General features: G+C 45.8%; 9 non-coding genes and 2 pseudogenes across 9 annotated transcripts; all 11 read left to right on the top strand.

Moving 5' to 3' along the window:
- The first annotated feature begins 294 nt into the window (after positions 1–294).
- On the top strand, positions 295–386 carry LOC141227346 (U2 spliceosomal RNA; annotated as a pseudogene).
- A 794-nt stretch (positions 387–1180) lies between these two features.
- Positions 1181–1361, top strand: LOC141227241 (U2 spliceosomal RNA; annotated as a pseudogene).
- A 1115-nt stretch (positions 1362–2476) lies between these two features.
- LOC141227723 (U2 spliceosomal RNA) lies at positions 2477–2667 on the top strand. Its single transcript, XR_012294705.1, has one exon. It is a non-coding gene; the product is annotated as a U2 spliceosomal RNA (small nuclear RNA).
- A 1115-nt stretch (positions 2668–3782) lies between these two features.
- LOC141227722 (U2 spliceosomal RNA) lies at positions 3783–3973 on the top strand. The gene has a single exon (XR_012294704.1). It is a non-coding gene; the product is annotated as a U2 spliceosomal RNA (small nuclear RNA).
- Positions 3974–6132: 2159 nt separating this feature from the next.
- Positions 6133–6328, top strand: LOC141227178 (U2 spliceosomal RNA). Its single transcript, XR_012294275.1, has one exon. It is a non-coding gene; the product is annotated as a U2 spliceosomal RNA (small nuclear RNA).
- A 1115-nt stretch (positions 6329–7443) lies between these two features.
- LOC141226967 (U2 spliceosomal RNA) lies at positions 7444–7634 on the top strand. Its single transcript, XR_012294080.1, has one exon. It is a non-coding gene; the product is annotated as a U2 spliceosomal RNA (small nuclear RNA).
- A 1115-nt stretch (positions 7635–8749) lies between these two features.
- On the top strand, positions 8750–8940 carry LOC141227721 (U2 spliceosomal RNA). The gene has a single exon (XR_012294703.1). It is a non-coding gene; the product is annotated as a U2 spliceosomal RNA (small nuclear RNA).
- Positions 8941–10055: 1115 nt separating this feature from the next.
- Positions 10056–10246, top strand: LOC141227720 (U2 spliceosomal RNA). Its single transcript, XR_012294702.1, has one exon. It is a non-coding gene; the product is annotated as a U2 spliceosomal RNA (small nuclear RNA).
- A 1115-nt stretch (positions 10247–11361) lies between these two features.
- On the top strand, positions 11362–11552 carry LOC141227102 (U2 spliceosomal RNA). The gene has a single exon (XR_012294210.1). It is a non-coding gene; the product is annotated as a U2 spliceosomal RNA (small nuclear RNA).
- A 1115-nt stretch (positions 11553–12667) lies between these two features.
- Positions 12668–12858, top strand: LOC141227719 (U2 spliceosomal RNA). The gene has a single exon (XR_012294701.1). It is a non-coding gene; the product is annotated as a U2 spliceosomal RNA (small nuclear RNA).
- A 1115-nt stretch (positions 12859–13973) lies between these two features.
- Positions 13974–14164, top strand: LOC141227718 (U2 spliceosomal RNA). Its single transcript, XR_012294700.1, has one exon. It is a non-coding gene; the product is annotated as a U2 spliceosomal RNA (small nuclear RNA).
- The last annotated feature ends 411 nt before the right edge of the window (positions 14165–14575 follow it).

The raw sequence follows: 14575 nt of genomic DNA, 5'->3' as shown, positions 1-14575 counted from the left end.
AAGGGTAGACAGCTGCTCGTTCCACCCCACCCCCCGCCTTAATTGGTTCTCCTCCCTTCCAACGGTGTTGAGGCGGGTGGGAACAGCAGGGGGTGAAGGTGCTGTGTTTAAAGAGGTGGAGTTATGCAGATCTAAAACGCGTGGATTGCAGCAGCAGCAAGCCGAAAAGTGCAGGCATGTAAGGGATCTAGAGGTTGACAACATGTCTTCTTAACGGGAGTCCAGGAGCTCATCTCCACAAATGGACTTTTCAGGATCCTTGGGTGGCTCCGTAGTTTGAAACAAATTCTGGTTATCGCTTCTCGGCCTTTTGGCTAAGATCAAGTGTAGTATCTTTCGAAAAGGCGGTTTTGGATGTTGGCCGCCCTAGTAGATTGATACATTATGCACACTGGGGTTTAGGCGCTTGTTAGTACGCCAGGTGGCTAATATAGTCATCTGGTGGAAAGCATGGCCCCCCAGGATCGACGCCATTGGGCCGGGGAAGATCGAAAGCCCGAAGTGTGAAGTGCCCCAGGAGTGGTGACCCTGGGGTGCCTTAACTCACTGGGATTGGGAACCCCACTTGAGTTTATGGCACATTTGCACAAGCACTTCAAATTTTCTTTCTTCGCACACACCCTTATTCCGGGCCTTCTGGCCTTAGGATGGGGAATTTTTCAATTCCCGGTCGAAGGTCCGGGCAGTATTATACTGTGAAACCTTCAGTATTTATTTAATTTCTTTGTCACTGTGTGTCCACTTATTCACGTGTGTCACGTCCTACTAGGATTTTGTCGGGATGCGGTTCCCTTACGGGTTCCTCTCTTGGCAGGTCTAGGGGGGGAGTGTGTGGCCATCAGGTTCCGCTCCGCCCTGAACCCCCCTGGCTCTCCTCTTTTGGGAGGAGAGCGTTGTTGGCTCCCCTCTTCCGGGAGGGGAGCACAGTCTTTGGCTCCCAGTGCCTTGCTCGGGTGAGAACTCGGGCAGGTGCTGGGGGTAAGATTGGGTCGCCTCTGGCTTCGGCTGGAGGTGGCTTTTTGTCCCTGTTCCTCGCTGTGGCCTTTTGGCTCGGAGGGACGGGGAATGGTTAGGGGGACCATTCTCCTTTTGGAGAGGGTTTCAAGAAGACCAGCATCCTAGTGCACTTTTTTTGTGGCACTTGTCACTTTTTTAAGCGCACTCGGGTTTTGTACACGAATTCGGGCTTTCGAAAAAAAAAAAAAAAATCTGTTCTTATCAGTTTAATATCTGATACGTCCCCTATCTGGGGACCATATATTAAATGGATTTTTAGAACAGGGAGATGGAAAAAGAGCTTGCTCTGTCCACTCCACGCATTGACCTGGTATTGCAGTATCTCCAGGACCGGTGCACCCCTTCTTTAATGCAGTTTCTAAAATCAGAAAGAATTGAATTCAATGTTTTTTGTTCATTTTGCTTGTTTGTCGGATTTTGGGATGGACTCTTTGGCTTTGCTTTTCTTCTCCTCATTGGATTTTTCATGTTCAAAGTTGCAGAAGCCAGATTACAAGCTCATTTTGGTTCAACTTCAGCAACTGTGCATTGCATTGCCATGTAATGTGATGCAATGCTATCTTTCTAGCTCTCCCTTTTTACTTCCTTTTGGATAAACAGACATATTAGGCAAGCATTTTGGAGCTTTCACCTAAATAACTACAGGTGGTGAGATAAGCTGCACAATATAATTGACCTTTCAGTATATTGTTGCACACACACCATCTATTTAGCAAATGCCCTTGTTATCAACAGCAGCCTTTTAAACTCACCTGAGCTAACAGGTATGTGCGCTGGTTACTCTGCTGCGCTTAAAATTTCTTTTTTGGTTTGCTACAATGCCTTTTCTGAAACGTTGTCTCCTTCTGCTGGAACACTGACTTCTTTCATTTAATGCCTGCAGACTATAAAAGAGAACCCAACCCAAAAAGTTTGGTTGATTAGTCTGTGGCATTCTGTTAAACTGTTGCTTATGGCGGTCTCTGTGAGCTTCTCAGCGACATTCAGCCAGCCAGGTATCCTGCCTGCAGTAGATGGAATGTGGCAATGGAACGCTGGCTGCGCGTGTCATAATAGGCTCTGAGCCTTTATATACCTGTGCACAGCAGCAGCCACCTTCAGTCTGCTGCTGGACAGCCAGCAGCAGCAGCAGCAGGAGAGGTATGTAATCAGGAGCCCTCCTGCTAAGGGTAGACAGCTGCTCGTTCCACCCCACCCCCCGCCTTAATTGGTTCTCCTCCCTTCCAACGGTGTTGAGGCGGGTGGGAACAGCAGGGGGTGAAGGTGCTGTGTTTAAAGAGGTGGAGTTATGCAGATCTAAAACGCGTGGATTGCAGCAGCAGCAAGCCGAAAAGTGCAGGCATGTAAGGGATCTAGAGGTTGACAACATGTCTTCTTAACGGGAGTCCAGGAGCTCATCTCCACAAATGGACTTTTCAGGATCCTTGGGTGGCTCCGTAGTTTGAAACCAATTCTGGTTATCGCTTCTCGGCCTTTTGGCTAAGATCAAGTGTAGTATCTGTTCTTATCAGTTTAATATCTGATACGTCCCCTATCTGGGGACCATATATTAAATGGATTTTTAGAACAGGGAGATGGAAAAAGAGCTTGCTCTGTCCACTCCACGCATTGACCTGGTATTGCAGTATCTCCAGGACCGGTGCACCCCTTCTTTAATGCAGTTTCTAAAATCAGAAAGAATTGAATTCAATGTTTTTTGTTCATTTTGCTTGTTTGTCGGATTTTGGGATGGACTCTTTGGCTTTGCTTTTCTTCTCCTCATTGGATTTTTCATGTTCAAAGTTGCAGAAGCCAGATTACAAGCTCATTTTGGTTCAACTTCAGCAACTGTGCATTGCATTGCCATGTAATGTGATGCAATGCTATCTTTCTAGCTCTCCCTTTTTACTTCCTTTTGGATAAACAGACATATTAGGCAAGCATTTTGGAGCTTTCACCTAAATAACTACAGGTGGTGAGATAAGCTGCACAATATAATTGACCTTTCAGTATATTGTTGCACACACACCATCTATTTAGCAAATGCCCTTGTTATCAACAGCAGCCTTTTAAACTCACCTGAGCTAACAGGTATGTGCGCTGGTTACTCTGCTGCGCTTAAAATTTCTTTTTTGGTTTGCTACAATGCCTTTTCTGAAACGTTGTCTCCTTCTGCTGGAACACTGACTTCTTTCATTTAATGCCTGCAGACTATAAAAGAGAACCCAACCCAAAAAGTTTGGTTGATTAGTCTGTGGCATTCTGTTAAACTGTTGCTTATGGCGGTCTCTGTGAGCTTCTCAGCGACATTCAGCCAGCCAGGTATCCTGCCTGCAGTAGATGGAATGTGGCAATGGAACGCTGGCTGCGCGTGTCATAATAGGCTCTGAGCCTTTATATACCTGTGCACAGCAGCAGCCACCTTCAGTCTGCTGCTGGACAGCCAGCAGCAGCAGCAGCAGGAGAGGTATGTAATCAGGAGCCCTCCTGCTAAGGGTAGACAGCTGCTCGTTCCACCCCACCCCCCGCCTTAATTGGTTCTCCTCCCTTCCAACGGTGTTGAGGCGGGTGGGAACAGCAGGGGGTGAAGGTGCTGTGTTTAAAGAGGTGGAGTTATGCAGATCTAAAACGCGTGGATTGCAGCAGCAGCAAGCCGAAAAGTGCAGGCATGTAAGGGATCTAGAGGTTGACAACATGTCTTCTTAACGGGAGTCCAGGAGCTCATCTCCACAAATGGACTTTTCAGGATCCTTGGGTGGCTCCGTAGTTTGAAACCAATTCTGGTTATCGCTTCTCGGCCTTTTGGCTAAGATCAAGTGTAGTATCTGTTCTTATCAGTTTAATATCTGATACGTCCCCTATCTGGGGACCATATATTAAATGGATTTTTAGAACAGGGAGATGGAAAAAGAGCTTGCTCTGTCCACTCCACGCATTGACCTGGTATTGCAGTATCTCCAGGACCGGTGCACCCCTTCTTTAATGCAGTTTCTAAAATCAGAAAGAATTGAATTCAATGTTTTTTGTTCATTTTGCTTGTTTGTCGGATTTTGGGATGGACTCTTTGGCTTTGCTTTTCTTCTCCTCATTGGATTTTTCATGTTCAAAGTTGCAGAAGCCAGATTACAAGCTCATTTTGGTTCAACTTCAACAACTGTGCATTGCATTGCCATGTAATGTGATGCAATGCTATATTTCTAGCTCTCCCTTTTTACTTCCTTTTGGATAAACAGACATATTAGGCAAGCATTTTGGAGCTTTTACCTAAATAACTACAGGTGGTGAGATAAGCTGCACAATATAATTGACCTTTCAGTATATTGTTGCACACACACCATCTATTTAGCAAATGCCCTTCTTATCAACAGCAGCCTTTTAAACTCACCTGAGCTAACAGGTATGTGCGCTGGTTACTCTGCTGCGCTTAAAATTTCTTTTTTGGTTTGCTACAATGCCTTTTCTGAAACGTTGTCTCCTTCTGCTGGAACACTGACTTCTTTCATTTAATGCCTGCAGACTATAAAAGAGAACCCAACCCAAAAAGTTTGGTTGATTAGTCTGTGGCATTCTGTTAAACTGTTGCTTATGGCGGTCTCTGTGAGCTTCTCAGCGACATTCAGCCAGCCAGGTATCCTGCCTGCAGTAGATGGAATGTGGCAATGGAACGCTGGCTGCGCGTGTCATAATAGGCTCTGAGCCTTTATATACCTGTGCACAGCAGCAGCCACCTTCAGTCTGCTGCTGGACAGCCAGCAGCAGCAGCAGCAGGAGAGGTATGTAATCAGGAGCCCTCCTGCTAAGGGTAGACAGCTGCTCGTTCCACCCCACCCCCCGCCTTAATTGGTTCTCCTCCCTTCCAACGGTGTTGAGGCGGGTGGGAACAGCAGGGGTTGAAGGTGCTGTGTTTAAAGAGGTGGAGTTATGCAGATCTAAAACGCGTGGATTGCAGCAGCAGCAAGCCGAAAAGTGCAGGCATGTAAGGGATCTAGAGGTTGACAACATGTCTTCTTAACGGGAGTCCAGGAGCTCATCTCCACAAATGGACTTTTCAGGATCCTTGGGTGGCTCCGTAGTTTGAAACCAATTCTGGTTATCGCTTCTCGGCCTTTTGGCTAAGATCAAGTGTAGTGGCTCCGCGGGCAGGTCCATGTCTCGCTTCTTCCTGCTTCCTCTTTGGAGGCGACTCGGCTGGGACAAGTGGGACAGCTCCTTCCCCTACAACTGGACGACGCCATGGTTCTACGGAGACGTCGTTCGATTTGTGGGGGAACATCAACTGGAGGGACTCAAGCCCGACTTGTGGAAGCCCAAAACTATCCACAAGCTCATCAGAGCCAAGGATGACGTGGAGAACATCACAGGACTTCACCAGGACACGCTGGAGACTGTGTGGACAAATGTGTCGTCTGACAGGCTGACCAACGGGCACAAGGACTTGTCGTGGATGGCGATTCAGGGCGGACTGCCCGTCCGGTCATTCATGCATGCCCGGAACCTGTGCAAGACCCGGTACTGCCCAAGGTGCCCCTTCGTGGAGGAAACATCTTTGCACACTTTTTGGGACTGCGGATTTGCACAGCGCCTGTTGACTGACCTTGAGGACGACCTGAGGAACTCTGTCCCCAGGGCGAGCCTATCGCACCATTCTGTGCTTTACGGACTCTTCCCTGGGGTTCATACCGTCGGAGCCATCCAGGAGGCTTGGCGCTTTATGAACTGCTTCAAGGATGCCGTTTGGGTCGCCAGGAACCGGCTCATCTTGAGGAGGGAGAGGATGTCCATCCAGGACTGCCGCAGGCTGATCCACAGCCTGCTCAGAGACTATTCCATCGTGGACGGTCCGGAGGACGAGGATGAGGACTAAACCCCTCCTCCCCCTCTCCCCTTATGTGTCTTGTCTTTCAATAAAGCTTCGGGCCTGTGATTTTCCCCTCCCCATCCCCTTTTTCCCAATCCCCATCCCTTATCACGGTTCGTTGTACTGTATTGATTGACATGCTTTTTCTTTCAGATTGAGTGTTTTGTGTAGCATAGGGGTGTGATGTGTCTAGTTAGTGCGTCGTATCCTCATGCTATGTAAATATGATGTAGAATTCTGTGTGTACTGGGCTGCGGCACTGTACACTGTCTGTTAACTTATTTTTTGTGCTAATAAAAGATATATTCAACCAAAAAAAAATCTGTTCTTATCAGTTTAATATCTGATACGTCCCCTATCTGGGGACCATATATTAAATGGATTTTTAGAACAGGGAGATGGAAAAAGAGCTTGCTCTGTCCACTCCACGCATTGACCTGGTATTGCAGTATCTCCAGGACCGGTGCACCCCTTCTTTAATGCAGTTTCTAAAATCAGAAAGAATTGAATTCAATGTTTTTTGTTCATTTTGATTGTTTGTCGGATTTTGGGATGGACTCTTTGGCTTTGCTTTTCTTCTCCTCATTGGATTTTTCATGTTCAAAGTTGCAGAAGCCAGATTACAAGCTCATTTTGGTTCAACTTCAGCAACTGTGCATTGCATTGCCATGTAATGTGATGCAATGCTATCTTTCTAGCTCTCCCTTTTTACTTCCTTTTGGATAAACAGACATATTAGGCAAGCATTTTGGAGCTTTCACCTAAATAACTACAGGTGGTGAGATAAGCTGCACAATATAATTGACCTTTCAGTATATTGTTGCACACACACCATCTATTTAGCAAATGCCCTTGTTATCAACAGCAGCCTTTTAAACTCACCTGAGCTAACAGGTATGTGCGCTGGTTACTCTGCTGCGCTTAAAATTTCTTTTTTGGTTTGCTACAATGCCTTTTCTGAAACGTTGTCTCCTTCTGCTGGAACACTGACTTCTTTCATTTAATGCCTGCAGACTATAAAAGAGAACCCAACCCAAAAAGTTTGGTTGATTAGTCTGTGGCATTCTGTTAAACTGTTGCTTATGGCGGTCTCTGTGAGCTTCTCAGCGACATTCAGCCAGCCAGGTATCCTGCCTGCAGTAGATGGAATGTGGCAATGGAACGCTGGCTGCGCGTGTCATAATAGGCTCTGAGCCTTTATATACCTGTGCACAGCAGCAGCCACCTTCAGTCTGCTGCTGGACAGCCAGCAGCAGCAGCAGCAGGAGAGGTATGTAATCAGGAGCCCTCCTGCTAAGGGTAGACAGCTGCTCGTTCCACCCCACCCCCCGCCTTAATTGGTTCTCCTCCCTTCCAACGGTGTTGAGGCGGGTGGGAACAGCAGGGGGTGAAGGTGCTGTGTTTAAAGAGGTGGAGTTATGCAGATCTAAAACGCGTGGATTGCAGCAGCAGCAAGCCGAAAAGTGCAGGCATGTAAGGGATCTAGAGGTTGACAACATGTCTTCTTAACGGGAGTCCAGGAGCTCATCTCCACAAATGGACTTTTCAGGATCCTTGGGTGGCTCCGTAGTTTGAAACCAATTCTGGTTATCGCTTCTCGGCCTTTTGGCTAAGATCAAGTGTAGTATCTGTTCTTATCAGTTTAATATCTGATAGGTCCCCTATCTGGGGACCATATATTAAATGGATTTTTAGAACAGGGAGATGGAAAAAGAGCTTGCTCTGTCCACTCCACGCATTGACCTGGTATTGCAGTATCTCCAGGACCGGTGCACCCCTTCTTTAATGCAGTTTCTAAAATCAGAAAGAATAGAATTCAATGTTTTTTGTTCATTTTGCTTGTTTGTCGGATTTTGGGATGGACTCTTTGGCTTTGCTTTTCTTCTCCTCATTGGATTTTTCATGTTCAAAGTTGCAGAAGCCAGATTACAAGCTCATTTTGGTTCAACTTCAGCAACTGTGCATTGCATTGCCATGTAATGTGATGCAATGCTATCTTTCTAGCTCTCCCTTTTTACTTCCTTTTGGATAAACAGACATATTAGGCAAGCATTTTGGAGCTTTCACCTAAATAACTACAGGTGGTGAGATAAGCTGCACAATATAATTGACCTTTCAGTATATTGTTGCACACACACCATCTATTTAGCAAATGCCCTTGTTATCAACAGCAGCCTTTTAAACTCACCTGAGCTAACAGGTATGTGCGCTGGTTACTCTGCTGCGCTTAAAATTTCTTTTTTGGTTTGCTACAATGCCTTTTCTGAAACGTTGTCTCCTTCTGCTGGAACACTGACTTCTTTCATTTAATGCCTGCAGACTATAAAAGAGAACCCAACCCAAAAAGTTTGGTTGATTAGTCTGTGGCATTCTGTTAAACTGTTGCTTATGGCGGTCTCTGTGAGCTTCTCAGCGACATTCAGCCAGCCAGGTATCCTGCCTGCAGTAGATGGAATGTGGCAATGGAACGCTGGCTGCGCGTGTCATAATAGGCTCTGAGCCTTTATATACCTGTGCACAGCAGCAGCCACCTTCAGTCTGCTGCTGGACAGCCAGCAGCAGCAGCAGCAGGAGAGGTATGTAATCAGGAGCCCTCCTGCTAAGGGTAGACAGCTGCTCGTTCCACCCCACCCCCCGCCTTAATTGGTTCTCCTCCCTTCCAACGGTGTTGAGGCGGGTGGGAACAGCAGGGGGTGAAGGTGCTGTGTTTAAAGAGGTGGAGTTATGCAGATCTAAAACGCGTGGATTGCAGCAGCAGCAAGCCGAAAAGTGCAGGCATGTAAGGGATCTAGAGGTTGACAACATGTCTTCTTAACGGGAGTCCAGGAGCTCATCTCCACAAATGGACTTTTCAGGATCCTTGGGTGGCTCCGTAGTTTGAAACCAATTCTGGTTATCGCTTCTCGGCCTTTTGGCTAAGATCAAGTGTAGTATCTGTTCTTATCAGTTTAATATCTGATACGTCCCCTATCTGGGGACCATATATTAAATGGATTTTTAGAACAGGGAGATGGAAAAAGAGCTTGCTCTGTCCACTCCACGCATTGACCTGGTATTGCAGTATCTCCAGGACCGGTGCACCCCTTCTTTAATGCAGTTTCTAAAATCAGAAAGAATTGAATTCAATGTTTTTTGTTCATTTTGCTTGTTTGTCGGAATTTGGGATGGACTCTTTGGCTTTGCTTTTCTTCTCCTCATTGGATTTTTCATGTTCAAAGTTGCAGAAGCCAGATTACAAGCTCATTTTGGTTCAACTTCAGCAACTGTGCATTGCATTGCCATGTAATGTGATGCAATGCTATCTTTCTAGCTCTCCCTTTTTACTTCCTTTTGGATAAACAGACATATTAGGCAAGCATTTTGGAGCTTTCACCTAAATAACTACAGGTGGTGAGATAAGCTGCACAATATAATTGACCTTTCAGTATATTGTTGCACACACACCATCTATTTAGCAAATGCCCTTGTTATCAACAGCAGCCTTTTAAACTCACCTGAGCTAACAGGTATGTGCGCTGGTTACTCAGCTGCGCTTAAAATTTCTTTTTTGGTTTGCTACAATGCCTTTTCTGAAACGTTGTCTCCTTCTGCTGGAACACTGACTTCTTTCATTTAATGCCTGCAGACTATAAAAGAGAACCCAACCCAAAAAGTTTGGTTGATTAGTCTGTGGCATTCTGTTAAACTGTTGCTTATGGCGGTCTCTGTGAGCTTCTCAGCGACATTCAGCCAGCCAGGTATCCTGCCTGCAGTAGATGGAATGTGGCAATGGAACGCTGGCTGCGCGTGTCATAATAGGCTCTGAGCCTTTATATACCTGTGCACAGCAGCAGCCACCTTCAGTCTGCTGCTGGACAGCCAGCAGCAGCAGCAGCAGGAGAGGTATGTAATCAGGAGCCCTCCTGCTAAGGGTAGACAGCTGCTCGTTCCACCCCACCCCCCGCCTTAATTGGTTCTCCTCCCTTCCAACGGTGTTGAGGCGGGTGGGAACAGCAGGGGGTGAAGGTGCTGTGTTTAAAGAGGTGGAGTTATGCAGATCTAAAACGCGTGGATTGCAGCAGCAGCAAGCCGAAAAGTGCAGGCATGTAAGGGATCTAGAGGTTGACAACATGTCTTCTTAACGGGAGTCCAGGAGCTCATCTCCACAAATGGACTTTTCCTGATCCTTGGGTGGCTCCGTAGTTTGAAACCAATTCTGGTTATCGCTTCTCGGCCTTTTGGCTAAGATCAAGTGTAGTATCTGTTCTTATCAGTTTAATATCTGATACGTCCCCTATCTGGGGACCATATATTAAATGGATTTTTAGAACAGGGAGATGGAAAAAGAGCTTGCTCTGTCCACTCCACGCATTGACCTGGTATTGCAGTATCTCCAGGACCGGTGCACCCCTTCTTTAATGCAGTTTCTAAAATCAGAAAGAATTGAATTCAATGTTTTTTGTTCATTTTGCTTGTTTGTCGGATTTTGGGATGGACTCTTTGGCTTTGCTTTTCTTCTCCTCATTGGATTTTTCATGTTCAAAGTTGCAGAAGCCAGATTACAAGCTCATTTTGGTTCAACTTCAGCAACTGTGCATTGCATTGCCATGTAATGTGATGCAATGCTATCTTTCTAGCTCTCCCTTTTTACTTCCTTTTGGATAAACAGACATATTAGGCAAGCATTTTGGAGCTTTCACCTAAATAACTACAGGTGGTGAGATAAGCTGCACAATATAATTGACCTTTCAGTATATTGTTGCACACACACCATCTATTTAGCAAATGCCCTTGTTATCAACAGCAGCCTTTTAAACTCACCTGAGCTAACAGGTATGTGCGCTGGTTACTCTGCTGCGCTTAAAATTTCTTTTTTGGTTTGCTACAATGCCTTTTCTGAAACGTTGTCTCCTTCTGCTGGAACACTGACTTCTTTCATTTAATGCCTGCAGACTATAAAAGAGAACCCAACCCAAAAAGTTTGGTTGATTAGTCTGTGGCATTCTGTTAAACTGTTGCTTATGGCGGTCTCTGTGAGCTTCTCAGCGACATTCAGCCAGCCAGGTATCCTGCCTGCAGTAGATGGAATGTGGCAATGGAACGCTGGCTGCGCGTGTCATAATAGGCTCTGAGCCTTTATATACCTGTGCACAGCAGCAGCCACCTTCAGTCTGCTGCTGGACAGCCAGCAGCAGCAGCAGCAGGAGAGGTATGTAATCAGGAGCCCTCCTGCTAAGGGTAGACAGCTGCTCGTTCCACCCCACCCCCCGCCTTAATTGGTTCTCCTCCCTTCCAACGGTGTTGAGGCGGGTGGGAACAGCAGGGGGTGAAGGTGCTGTGTTTAAAGAGGTGGAGTTATGCAGATCTAAAACGCGTGGATTGCAGCAGCAGCAAGCCGAAAAGTGCAGGCATGTAAGGGATCTAGAGGTTGACAACATGTCTTCTTAACGGGAGTCCAGGAGCTCATCTCCACAAATGGACTTTTCAGGATCCTTGGGTGGCTCCGTAGTTTGAAACCAATTCTGGTTATCGCTTCTCGGCCTTTTGGCTAAGATCAAGTGTAGTATCTGTTCTTATCAGTTTAATATCTCATACGTCCCCTATCTGGGGACCATATATTAAATGGATTTTTAGAACAGGGAGATGGAAAAAGAGCTTGCTCTGTCCACTCCACGCATTGACCTGGTATTGCAGTATCTCCAGGACCGGTGCACCCCTTCTTTAATGCAGTTTCTAAAATCAGAAAGAATTGAATTCAATGTTTTTTGTTCATTTTGCTTGTTTGTCGGATTTTGGGATGGACTCTTTGGCTTTGCTTTTCTTCTCCTCATTGGATTTTTCATGTTCAAAGTTGCAGAAGCCAGATTACAAGCTCATTTTGGTTCAACTTCAGCAACTGTGCATTGCATTGCCATGTAATGTGATGCAATGCTATCTTTCTAGCTCTCCCTTTTTACTTCCTTTTGGATAAACAGACATATTAGGCAAGCATTTTGGAGCTTTCACCTAAATAACTACAGGTGGTGAGATAAGCTGCACAATATAATTGACCTTTCAGTATATTGTTGCACACACACCATCTATTTAGCAAATGCCCTTGTTATCAACAGCAGCCTTTTAAACTCACCTGAGCTAACAGGTATGTGCGCTGGTTACTCTGCTGCGCTTAAAATTTCTTTTTTGGTTTGCTACAATGCCTTTTCTGAAACGTTGTCTCCTTCTGCTGGAACACTGACTTCTTTCATTTAATGCCTGCAGACTATAAAAGAGAACCCAACCCAAAAAGTTTGGTTGATTAGTCTGTGGCATTCTGTTAAACTGTTGCTTATGGCGGTCTCTGTGAGCTTCTCAGCGACATTCAGCCAGCCAGGTATCCTGCCTGCAGTAGATGGAATGTGGCAATGGAACGCTGGCTGCGCGTGTCATAATAGGCTCTGAGCCTTTATATACCTGTGCACAGCAGCAGCCACCTTCAGTCTGCTGCTGGACAGCCAGCAGCAGCAGCAGCAGGAGAGGTATGTAATCAGGAGCCCTCCTGCTAAGGGTAGACAGCTGCTCGTTCCACCCCACCCCCCGCCTTAATTGGTTCTCCTCCCTTCCAACGGTGTTGAGGCGGGTGGGAACAGCAGGGGGTGAAGGTGCTGTGTTTAAAGAGGTGGAGTTATGCAGATCTAAAACGCGTGGATTGCAGCAGCAGCAAGCCGAAAAGTGCAGGCATGTAAGGGATCTAGAGGTTGACAACATGTCTTCTTAACGGGAGTCCAGGAGCTCATCTCCACAAATGGACTTTTCAGGATCCTTGGGTGGCTCCGTAGTTTGAAACCAATTCTGGTTATCGCTTCTCGGCCTTTTGGCTAAGATCAAGTGTAGTATCTGTTCTTATCAGTTTAATATCTGATACGTCCCCTATCTGGGGACCATATATTAAATGGATTTTTAGAACAGGGAGATGGAAAAAGAGCTTGCTCTGTCCACTCCACGCATTGACCTGGTATTGCAGTATCTCCAGGACCGGTGCACCCCTTCTTTAATGCAGTTTCTAAAATCAGAAAGAATAGAATTCAATGTTTTTTGTTCATTTTGCTTGTTTGTCGGATTTTGGGATGGACTCTTTGGCTTTGCTTTTCTTCTCCTCATTGGATTTTTCATGTTCAAAGTTGCAGAAGCCAGATTACAAGCTCATTTTGGTTCAACTTCAGCAACTGTGCATTGCATTGCCATGTAATGTGATGCAATGCTATCTTTCTAGCTCTCCCTTTTTACTTCCTTTTGGATAAACAGACATATTAGGCAAGCATTTTGGAGCTTTCACCTAAATAACTACAGGTGGTGAGATAAGCTGCACAATATAATTGACCTTTCAGTATATTGTTGCACACACACCATCTATTTAGCAAATGCCCTTGTTATCAACAGCAGCCTTTTAAACTCACCTGAGCTAACAGGTATGTGCGCTGGTTACTCTGCTGCGCTTAAAATTTCTTTTTTGGTTTGCTACAATGCCTTTTCTGAAACGTTGTCTCCTTCTGCTGGAACACTGACTTCTTTCATTTAATGCCTGCAGACTATAAAAGAGAACCCAACCCAAAAAGTTTGGTTGATTAGTCTGTGGCATTCTGTTAAACTGTTGCTTATGGCGGTCTCTGTGAGCTTCTCAGCGACATTCAGCCAGCCAGGTATCCTGCCTGCAGTAGATGGAATGTGGCAATGGAACGCTGGCTGCGCGTGTCATAATAGGCTCTGAGCCTTTATATACCTGTGCACAGCAGCAGCCACCTTCAGTCTGCTGCTGGACAGCCAGCAGCAGCAGCAGCAGGAGAGGTATGTAATCAGGAGCCCTCCTGCTAAGGGTAGACAGCTGCTCGTTCCACCCCACCCCCCGCCTTAATTGGTTCTCCTCCCTTCCAACGGTGTTGAGGCGGGTGGGAACAGCAGGGGGTGAAGGTGCTGTGTTTAAAGAGGTGGAGTTATGCAGATCTAAAACGCGTGGATTGCAGCAGCAGCAAGCCGAAAAGTGCAGGCATGTAAGGGATCTAGAGGTTGACAACATGTCTTCTTAACGGGAGTCCAGGAGCTCATCTCCACAAATGGACTTTTCAGGATCCTTGGGTGGCTCCGTAGTTTGAAACCAATTCTGGTTATCGCTTCTCGGCCTTTTGGCTAAGATCAAGTGTAGTATCTGTTCTTATCAGTTTAATATCTGATACGTCCCCTATCTGGGGACCATATATTAAATGGATTTTTAGAACAGGGAGATGGAAAAAGAGCTTGCTCTGTCCACTCCACGCATTGACCTGGTATTGCAGTATCTCCAGGACCGGTGCACCCCTTCTTTAATGCAGTTTCTAAAATCAGAAAGAATTGAATTCAATGTTTTTTGTTCATTTTGCTTGTTTGTCGGAATTTGGGATGGACTCTTTGGCTTTGCTTTTCTTCTCCTCATTGGATTTTTCATGTTCAAAGTTGCAGAAGCCAGATTACAAGCTCATTTTGGTTCAACTTCAGCAACTGTGCATTGCATTGCCATGTAATGTGATGCAATGCTATCTTTCTAGCTCTCCCTTTTTACTTCCTTTTGGATAAACAGACATATTAGGCAAGCATTTTGGAGCTTTCACCTAAATAACTACAGGTGGTGAGATAAGCTGCACAATATAATTGACCTTTCAGTATATTGTTGCACACACACCATCTATTTAGCAAATGCCCTTGTTATCAACAGCAGCCTTTTAAACTCACCTG

Source organism: Phyllobates terribilis, unplaced genomic scaffold (genome assembly GCF_046119375.1).
Source record: "Phyllobates terribilis strain yellow unplaced genomic scaffold, ASM4611937v1 Scaffold_416__1_contigs__length_1633014, whole genome shotgun sequence".
In the NCBI taxonomy this organism is placed as follows: domain Eukaryota; kingdom Metazoa; phylum Chordata; class Amphibia; order Anura; family Dendrobatidae; genus Phyllobates; species Phyllobates terribilis.
The sequence above is the reverse complement of the archived record's forward strand: the minus strand, read 5'-3'. Positions and strand labels throughout refer to the sequence as shown.